Source organism: Anguilla anguilla, chromosome 7 (genome assembly GCF_013347855.1).
Source record: "Anguilla anguilla isolate fAngAng1 chromosome 7, fAngAng1.pri, whole genome shotgun sequence".
Lineage (NCBI taxonomy): Eukaryota > Metazoa > Chordata > Actinopteri > Anguilliformes > Anguillidae > Anguilla > Anguilla anguilla.
In genome coordinates this window covers 22731736-22741425 of record NC_049207.1, presented here as the reverse complement: position 1 = coordinate 22741425, position 9690 = coordinate 22731736, and positions in this window count along the sequence as shown.

The window sequence follows — 9690 nt, the reverse complement described above, 5'->3', positions numbered from 1 at the left end:
TCTTTGCATCACACTTCATATAGATGTAGCAGCATAGAAATATTGGTTTCTCTGTGCTTCCTGGTTGTGTGTCGCTCCCAGGTGGTGGGTGTGTCACTTGATAGAGCGCTGGTAGTTATTCATTGAGCTGGGGTGGCCTATTTAAGCAGTGGCCTTCCCCCTGCTTTATGCTCTCCTTCCGTTGTGTCATTTCGGGTCATAGACGTTGTCTTGCTGTCTGCGACAGGTACGTTTGCTCTTGCTTCAACTCACTGGTTTTGTCGTATTGATTGAATGCTTATGGCGTTTATTTTGCGCTACAGAGTTGTTGGTGCGCCCCGGCTTTGTGTGCGTCTTGGGCTTGTGTGCTGCTCGCTTGGTTTCGCTGTGGTAAGTGTTCTCTCTCTCTCAGCATTAGTGTATGTTATGCTATTGGCTAATGCTGGTGTGGTCACAGGTTAAAGCGCTGGTAGCTGAGTTGCTGGGGTGCATGGGCCCCTCTCCCTCCCTCCTCTGTGCTAATGCCCTGTGGATGAAGGTGATATTTTTGGAATCGGCTGATATTCACCGCCGCTACCGAACATCATCAAAACGTGACGAGCTGCTGCTGTTCTGTCTCCGGCTGCCACTTTTCCATTGTTCGTGCTGCGCCGTATGCCATTTTGTATGCTGCTTTTTCGCACGGCTGCCTCTGGCTGATCGCTACATTCTGTGTCCTGCATGGCTATTGCAAAGCTAGCCGCTCTGCTTTCTCTCTATACAAAAAAAGGACTATTTGGCTATACACAAGGCCGTTAATCAGTTTAACCACCAGGGTCCAAGTTGAACTATGCGGTTGTTCCCTGTACTTGGACCGGTACTTCTCTCTAGGGGTTTCGTCATACTTGTTCCTGGTTATGGTTATACACTTTGTTGTACGTCGCTCTGGATAAGAGCGTCTGCCAAATGCCTGTAATGTAATGTAATGTAATGTAATGTTTTAGCCGGGGTTAAAATCCCCCTTCCCGTAATTGTGTGGATGATTTGTGGTTTATTTCTTTAGTTTTTCTTAGTTTGATTACTCCCATTATTAGTTTGGATTAATTATTAATATACATCTTTTTTTTTTTTGATTACTTCTGTTTGTTCATTTTGATTTAGTTATTTTAGCTGCCCCCTTCAGTTCTTATTTGTTTTTGGGTTAATTTCAACATTTTTCCTGTGGTTTTATATTAAGACAATTTGGTTTTGATTTTCATTTGTTTATTTTCCTGATTTCCCTTCCACTAATTGTTTTATCCCTTTTCAGTTGCTGAGGTCGGTGGCGGTGCTGGTGGCGGGATTCCCCCCCCCTTTTTTTTTGTGTGCTGTGCTCCCTGTGATTTGAGTTGTGTCACGACCGTGTGTGTGTGTTTCACGTGTGCATGGGTGATTTTTGGTTTGTGTTGGGTGACTTCCTCCCCACTGGCCCCTGTCCATCCGGTAAGCCTCAGCCCTGATCAGGTTCCCCTTTCCCTCCCTGTATGAATGGTGTTTTAAAAGAAATATTTTAATAGTTTAGTGTAAAATAAAGATCTATTTTCTTTACAAATTGGAACCATGTCTCTGCCCTTTTGAGTGTTACGAACCTGTGTGTTCAGATTTAAAATATTTCCCTGGGTGAAATTCCCAGGGTGGCGTTGTCTGGCAACAGAAAATTCTAGCTGAATTACATTTCTTATGGAAAATATGGAATGTCAAATCTGTGCTGTGGCAAGGTTGGTGTTTGGGAGTTACAGTGTGTACTTATAAACTGGAGGCTGCAGGTTCGACTCATCAGGCTATATGTATGTCATATGGGTTATGGCTCTCTGCCAAGCAAATAAATAATAAATAATTACTTGAAATGAGGAAGCACAGCCAGTGTCTCTGCACTGCCCTATGCAGGGATGCTGAAGCAAGTTGTAAACAACCATATGCATGAAATAAGGTACAAGTCTTCAGCTTTGGGTAAAACTATGCTTGGGTGGAGGTTACTGAAAAGCACATGCAATATTGTTCCTGGACAGTAGAGATACGTGATCCACAGCTTGAACCTGCTATAAACCTTAGTACTTGCTTAGTGTGGCAATACATAGGTCAATTTCGCAAGAAACTTGGTGTTTGGGAGCTTTTTTAAAATTTCTGCTCAATTCAATTAAATTAATTTTTAATTGTGTAGCACTGTGTTTTGCAGAAACACTGTCACAAAGAAACTTTACAAAAACAGGAAATATGAAACAATCTACAATAACCCTGATAATACACATTTTACTGTGGTATAAACATATCTTTGCTGGTACCCATGGGCAAATGGACCAGGTGGGCAAACATTCTCACCACCATGTGAATCATAATCCTAAAATGCACATTATGAAACAAGGAATGGCCGCCTTTTGTAGTGAGCTCAAGCAGTGCAAGGCAAGTTGTATCAAAGGGCCATGTGCGCATTCCCTTGTTTGGAAAGACCAAGCAGAATTTTTTTGCCTGCATGTCTGCCTGTTCTATAAAAAGCTGTGCATTTGTGCCAAGTTCCTAAAAGCTCTGCATGTCAGGAAGGTCTCATGGCACTCTCTTGACTGCATCACAGAAGCCCTTCACCTCTTACTGTACCTCTTACTGGAATATCCTTTTCTATTTCTGTACTTACAGTGCAGCGTGTAAGTGCTTGGACAGTGACACAATTTTTGTTGTTTTGGCTCTGTACTCCAGCACACTGGATTTGAAATGAAACAATGAATATGAGGTAAAGTGCATACTGTCAGCTTGATTTGAGGGCGTTTACGTCCATATCGTGATCCATGTAGGAATCATAATGTTGTTTATACATAGTCCCCCCAAATTCAGGTGAGCAACTGACTGCTCAGCTGTGCAAATACTTAACGCACTGTTCTGTAGATGTGCAGATGCCCAAGCCCTCCCCTCCAAGAAATGTAACTGCTCAGTGCATTTACAGGGTGGATGGTTTATGTCCGTCCGCCCATTATCTAACCCGCCTATCCCTCGTCACCGTCACAGGGGGTGCTTGGAGCCTATGCCATCATGCATTGGGCAAGAAGCAGGAATACCCCCATGGACAGGTCACCGATACATCACAGGGCACGCACACCATTTACTCACACATTCATATTTGGGGGCCATTCAGAATCTCCGATTAACCTAGCCTGCATGTCTTTGTACTGTGGTAGGAAAACGGAGTTGGTTTTTGTCCAAAACACATTCTTTGTCCACAGCACATTTGTGATGATGAAATCGGCAATAAAAAGAACGAAAGAACGCAAAATAACCCACGTTTGGGGCTTTGTTGTGTTGAGGCGCATTGAGTTGTATGTGAATATTGTGTGTTTACATGACGTCGGAAGGTACAGAAGTTAATGTTCTTTTAAGGGCTGAAAGTCTGTGGTCATTGTGAATATTTCTGTAGGAAACTCTGAAAAGTGACAAACTCAGTGCTGTATAGGTAAGTGGCATGCCCCGCCAAGACATAACCTGGCGAATGGCATATCTGCTTCTGAACTGTGATCTACCCCCGGTAAGTGTTACAATTTTTGATCTGATTTGTCTCGACGGATATTTTGGGAACGTGCTGATCTCCACCTGTGCAATGATATGCTTTGACCACTAGATGTCAGCATGAAGAAAGAGCTGGAGCAGGAGACATGAAAGATAACTGTAAACACAGCGATTTCGAAGGTCTGTATTGCTGAGTCTTTTGGTTCTGCACAGAAGTCACAAAAACATGGAAGGACAAAGGAAATGATTCAGCAACTTCAAACGTCCTTTCAAAAATATGTCACTTGCTATCATAAGTTTCTTAGCAGTAAAATTATATTTTTTAACCAATTTCCCAAAGTACATTGTCAAGAGAAGCCCGTTGACTTAAAAAAAGAAGGGAAGGAGGAAGAGATTCGAAGAATAACAATGGGTATAAACACTGGAGGTTCAGCTTCTCAACAGAAAGTAAACACCAACTCGGGTAGGCCTATGCGCTGAATCTTTGCTAGGACCTCATGGGCCAGGAAATAAGGGGATGTGATAGATTTCATCGTGTGGAAATGTATGTCTACACCACATGCAGTAACAGTGTGTTTATATGCATGGGCTTTGTGTTAGCTGTATCTTATATTTGTGTCCAGAAAAATATTTTTATTACCAGCTGTAAACGCCTAATTTATAAATGCTAAATCAACTGACCTAAAGACTAACAAACACAAGCTCGAAACACACACATATGCACGGACACATGCATGGAAACACACACATACACACATGTGCACACTCATGCACACACAGACACATACACACACACAAACTCCTGGCTACTCCTAACTAATGGTTGTGACAGTTTTATACACACAAGGCGTGCAAATCAAGTATGGTCAGTGTGAATTGCTCACTTTGCAGGTTATAACACAAGCCACTAAACAAGTAAGCAACCTTTCCACCAAATGTCTATTAGTCATACATACGCAGAAAAAATTTCAGGGGAAGTGAAACCATATTGACCCACTATAACCTCAGAGATATAAACTGCATTTAATAAGCACATGCACATTCAAATTGCACGTGCACACACACACACACACTCACAGAAATACTGACACCCACACTCAAAATACTGACACTGTTCAACTCATGTGTCAGTAAAACATATACACTGAGACCGCCTTTTCCTCACCTCTCCTTCACTCTCTCCCTGGCTTTTCCTCAGGAGGAGCAATCTGACAGTTTGCTGACTAGAGACATTCTCACAGAGGTGCAAAAGTCACATACCGAGAGAAAATGAGAGACCGACAGAGGGAGAGGGTGAGAGAGCAAGATGGAAATGGATCGACAAATGAAATACTAATTTGACTGTTGCTGACATTTGAAACAGCCATATGCCTTTAATGGCTGCAATCACAATTACAATAACATATAAATTATTATTAAGCGTTGTTACGTCCCTGCCTCTGCTTGCCTGGGTAGTGCAGGTGGAGGTAGTTGCTTAATTACCTAATTGCCTGATTGCCTCCACCTGCCTGTGGCCCAATATAAGCCCTGCAGTATGAGGCTGGGGAGATTTTTCTTTTGGGGCTTTCGTGTTTGTGTAGAGTCTTTCTTTGAGATCTTCTTGTGGGTTTCTTTTGTGTGTGGCTTGCTTTGTGTTTTTGGTGCTTGTGAAGATCCTTTTATTGTGTGAACCTTGTGCGTTTTAGTTTGATTTAGTTTGGGCCTTAGTTTGTAATTTAGATTAATAAATGTCTATCAAAAATGATCCAAAAACTGATCTATTTGGACTTTGTTTGTTGCGGCCCTTCGAGCCGGCCGTAACAACGTGCATAATGGCTCGAAACTGTTTCAATTAGCCTTTAGTGATTTAATCTCTCTGATGTTTAAAGGACAGAGATGATTTGTAAGCACATTTGACTGTAACTGAATCGGAGGATTTTTTTTTTTTTTGGGTGAGTGTGGGGGGGGCTGGGGAGGGGTCGTGAGGGCGGGGGCTGGTGGAGAGTAAAGGCAGAAGCAGTCGGAACTGGATTCAGCCAGACTTCCATGAAAACAGGCACCTAAAACATTCTGTCCCGGGAGGGGGTTCTGCCAAGGGGGGAGGAGGCCAAGATGAAGAAAGACATTCGGGGGAGATAAGGGAGGGGGGGGGGGGACGGACGTGCTGGACCAATGAGTGCGTAGCGCAGAGACGCACTGGAACGAGTGCGTAAAGCCGAAACATGTTCCTGAAAAGAGCGTGCAGCAACGGGCAGGACGGGGGCCGGGGAAAGCAAAAGGTCATTCCAGTAAAACGGCATGACACAGCGCTCTGAGGCGCTTTTCGGGGACGCGTCGTCGCTGTTGACATAAATTCCGTTCAGATGATGGATTTAACCTCAGGCAGAGAGGACAGACAGCAAGGTTCACGGCTCGATATGAAAACATTTGCATTCAGAGGGATTAGAGAGCCTAAGTGAGAGCCGTGAATACTAAAGTGTGTGAGAGAAACAGACCTAGCGATGTCCTGCAAGGACTGAAGCGAACAGTCAGGCCGCCAGATAGAAGCGCAAGGAAACAGACCGGCCGGCTGGGAAGATAGGCAGGCAGAGGGACAGTCAGAGAGGACGGTAAACAGGATCGGTAAACAAACAGCGGCTACGCGAGCAGGTTCTGTCGGTCGCTGTCTCTCGGTGCTGCTGCGTGCCTGAACATATTGTTCTGCTTTGGGACCGACTGTGTCTAGCTGCACACACAGTAAACACATGTCTCGGATTACACGCAGAACTGTACGTACACACCTCCTCTGCTCCCTCCCTCTCTCCCTCCCTCCCTCAGTCTCTCTGACCTTCCTTGGGCAGTGCTGTTGTTATGCACGGCCCCCGTTCCCTTCAGTTTTTCTGCCCAACCTGCATTTCTCTCTTCCTCTGACTTCCCCCTCTATCTTTACACCAACGCTCCATCCCCCGGTGAGCTGCTTCGCTTTCTCGCCTTCTTTTTAAACAACCGCCTCATCCCTCTCTCCCTCCCTTCATAGCCGCATTTCCTGACGTCGCGATGGTCGTCTTCCCGTCTCGCCTTTCGTAGTGTTGAGTAAATATCAGCAACGGTAATAAATCCTCTCAAGTTGCAAAATGTCCAGCATGGAATGTATGTCAACAACAAATAACCATCTGTGCCAGTCAGAGTCATCATCATTAGATCACTAAAATAATTAGATTCATTAACATTCTAATAAATGATTAGAATCATCATATAAGGGTAAAGCAGGGCGAGCGGGGCACCGAACTATCACCTCCAAACAATATTTTAACAAAATAATTATTCTTGTAAATCTTTATGAATTTGTATTTTTGACATTTTATGTTTTGGTTTTTGTTCATGTTTTTGTGTGATAAATGATAAAAGAAGGAAGAGGGAGATTATATAGGACAGGAGATGACAAGAGCCAAATTCAAGATAGAGAAGGGGGAGGTCAGAGAGAGAGAGAGAGAGATTACTGAGAATAGTAGGCAGGACAGTAGATTGATAAATCCACATTAGGTTCATATTGCATCGCATTCTTCTCTAAACTTTGACCCATCTACTGCCATCATAATCGTAAAAGCAACACATTTCTTAGTGTTATTAAATCAACTCACAGTGTTTTTTCCCATTAGGGACCACATGTATTTTCTTTGAGTTAAACATATTCTGTAAGAGGTGATTTACACCAAACATTTAGTTGTTTAAGAAGATCATACTTAATGAAGATACCAGGACTAGAAGGGTTCAGATCCCTACGCTGATGGATTGAGTACCCGGGTTCCAATCATCCACACTCAGGTCCCGTGTCTTCTAACCATAAACACCATTAAAAAAAATTTTTTAAACCTGAAATCCTGTGTTTTCATCATGCTACAGTGGCTTAGGGTTGATGAGTTCGCCTCTGCGGTAGAGGTACATTTGGGGGGTACCTGGCTCCTTTAACAGAACTGGTGGGAATGGCATTTGTGAGCGTCAGCGCACCGTGTGTTTGCGTCCCATTCAGTGACAGAGACAAGAGGCTAGCGGAGGTCATCTCTGTCCGAACGCGCGCACATAAAGCCGACAGCTTTTTATTCCAGTCAATGCCTCTTTAACGTCGACGAGCGGGTCGCGGATCCAATCCGATGGGATTGTCGATCTCCCCTGACCTCCTGCGTGAAGGCCTGTTCCATTACCGCACTGTTTGTGTGTTATCGCACTGATTTTCCAGCCACTGAGCAGCTAACAGCTTGAAAAGCCACAGTTACTCATTAACCCCGTATCTCCAGAATCACTGTGCCTGTACCTGGTGGCCTACCACAGTGAGAAAACTTTGTGTGTGTGTGTGTGTGTGTGTGTGTGTGTTTGCATTTGCATGTATGAATGTGTGAGCAGCATGAGTGTATGTGTGAAGGGGAGGGGGGACTGCACAAGCATAAATGTGCGCGCATACGTATGAGCATTGACCAAGTATGCGTGCAGGAGGATAAGGGAGTCATTTTGATTGTGTGTGCGTGTGCGTGTGTGTGTAACAGGAGCTGACAGAGAAGGATATGAGTGCATGTCTCTGTGAGTGACTTTTTTTATCTCAGTGATAAATCCAGGAGAAACGCAGAGTCAGCAGAACTGGATGGAGTTTAAACTGGAGACGGACCTACGGCGCTCCACTTCTCTCCCTCCTTCTTCCCCTCTTGCTCCCTTCGTGTCCCTCTTCTCACCCTCTTTCTTCGGCCTTTCCAAATCTGGCCCCCTATTTCTGTCCTTCCATGCCCCCTTTCTCTCGCCTTCTCTCAGTTCAATCCAGTTGCCTTTATTGGCTGGGCAAACATACATTTGCCTACTTCTCAAACAGGGTGAGCCATGAAAGGGATACATTTGAAGGACAATTACAGCTACGCTGATGATGTAAGCAAACACACAATAATACTCAAGCATCCTATCGCTAAATAACGTCTATGACTGCTGCTGCTCTTTCATAATGTTTAAAGAAAACTCGTTTAAAAAGATAAAGTCAAACAAAGAGCGTCCTCTTTATATCCCCTCCTTGTCTCTGCACTAATGCCCAAAGCTACTCCAGCACACGCCGTCTCTGCCTGTCTTCATTCACAAATAGAAGGTCGGAAGATCAAACAGACATAAACACACGTGCGCGCACACACACACAAACACACGCATTCACGCATATATACACACAGACACACACACACACACACACAGAAGCCAGCTATTCCCTTCCCAGGAACAGAGTAGTCTCTGTCAGGCTACCTCTAATTGGCAAAGATGACTGTCGCCAGACGGGAGGTGGCACGGCACACAAATGCCGGGCAGATGCTTTTTAGACTGTTTGCTGCTCCGTGATCAATGATCAAATCACTCATCCACCGCTCACTGGACCGCCTTCATCACAAGGGAGATAAAAGAACACAAACAAGCCAAACAAACAACCTCAGTCCCCGCCCCCAAACCTAATCAGCTGCCATTTAACTGCTACTCCACAGCCTAAATCTGTGATAATTACAAGAAAGGGTTATCAGACGCTTACATTACAGATCAATGGCTTTAGAGGGAAATACACTGACAGCGTTTCCTTTCAAAGATACTGTGCATATGGCTTTGATGAACATCTCTTTACAAATCCCACAAAGTTGCAATTCAAGCTTGGTTTCAATTTTATGAATTAATTCTGCACAGTAAAGCTTCTAGAGTTAATTTAACTATAACAGCGTTAATTCAGCTCTTAACAGATACCATTTGATCCAACTCTGGAATGTGGGACCAAATGTTATCTATTAAGTGTTGAATTAACACTGGACACTTTACTGTGTGCTTTTTTTTAAACCAAGGATAAAATGTTATTTTTTTAAATGATAGATCATGGTTATTGACTGCACTGCACATCTGCGGCAGATACATATTTACATTACATTACATTACATTATAGGCATTTAGCAGACGCTCTTATCCAGAGCGACGTACAACAAGTGCATAGGTTCATGATGTAGAGGTGCAAAAGAAACACTAGAGTGAAGTAAGGATCGTAGTGCCAGAAGTGACCACATCGATCAGGACTCCAACCCTGTAGAGTAAGCTTGTTCAGCAAGCAAGACTCCTACCAAGTACAAACTAGCACTGGAATCACACCTAATCAAACAAAACAATCCTGCCAGATACACTAACATAATCATTATCCTAACTAGGTACAGTGAGCTGAACTATAGGCTAGGGAGGGCTGGGGAG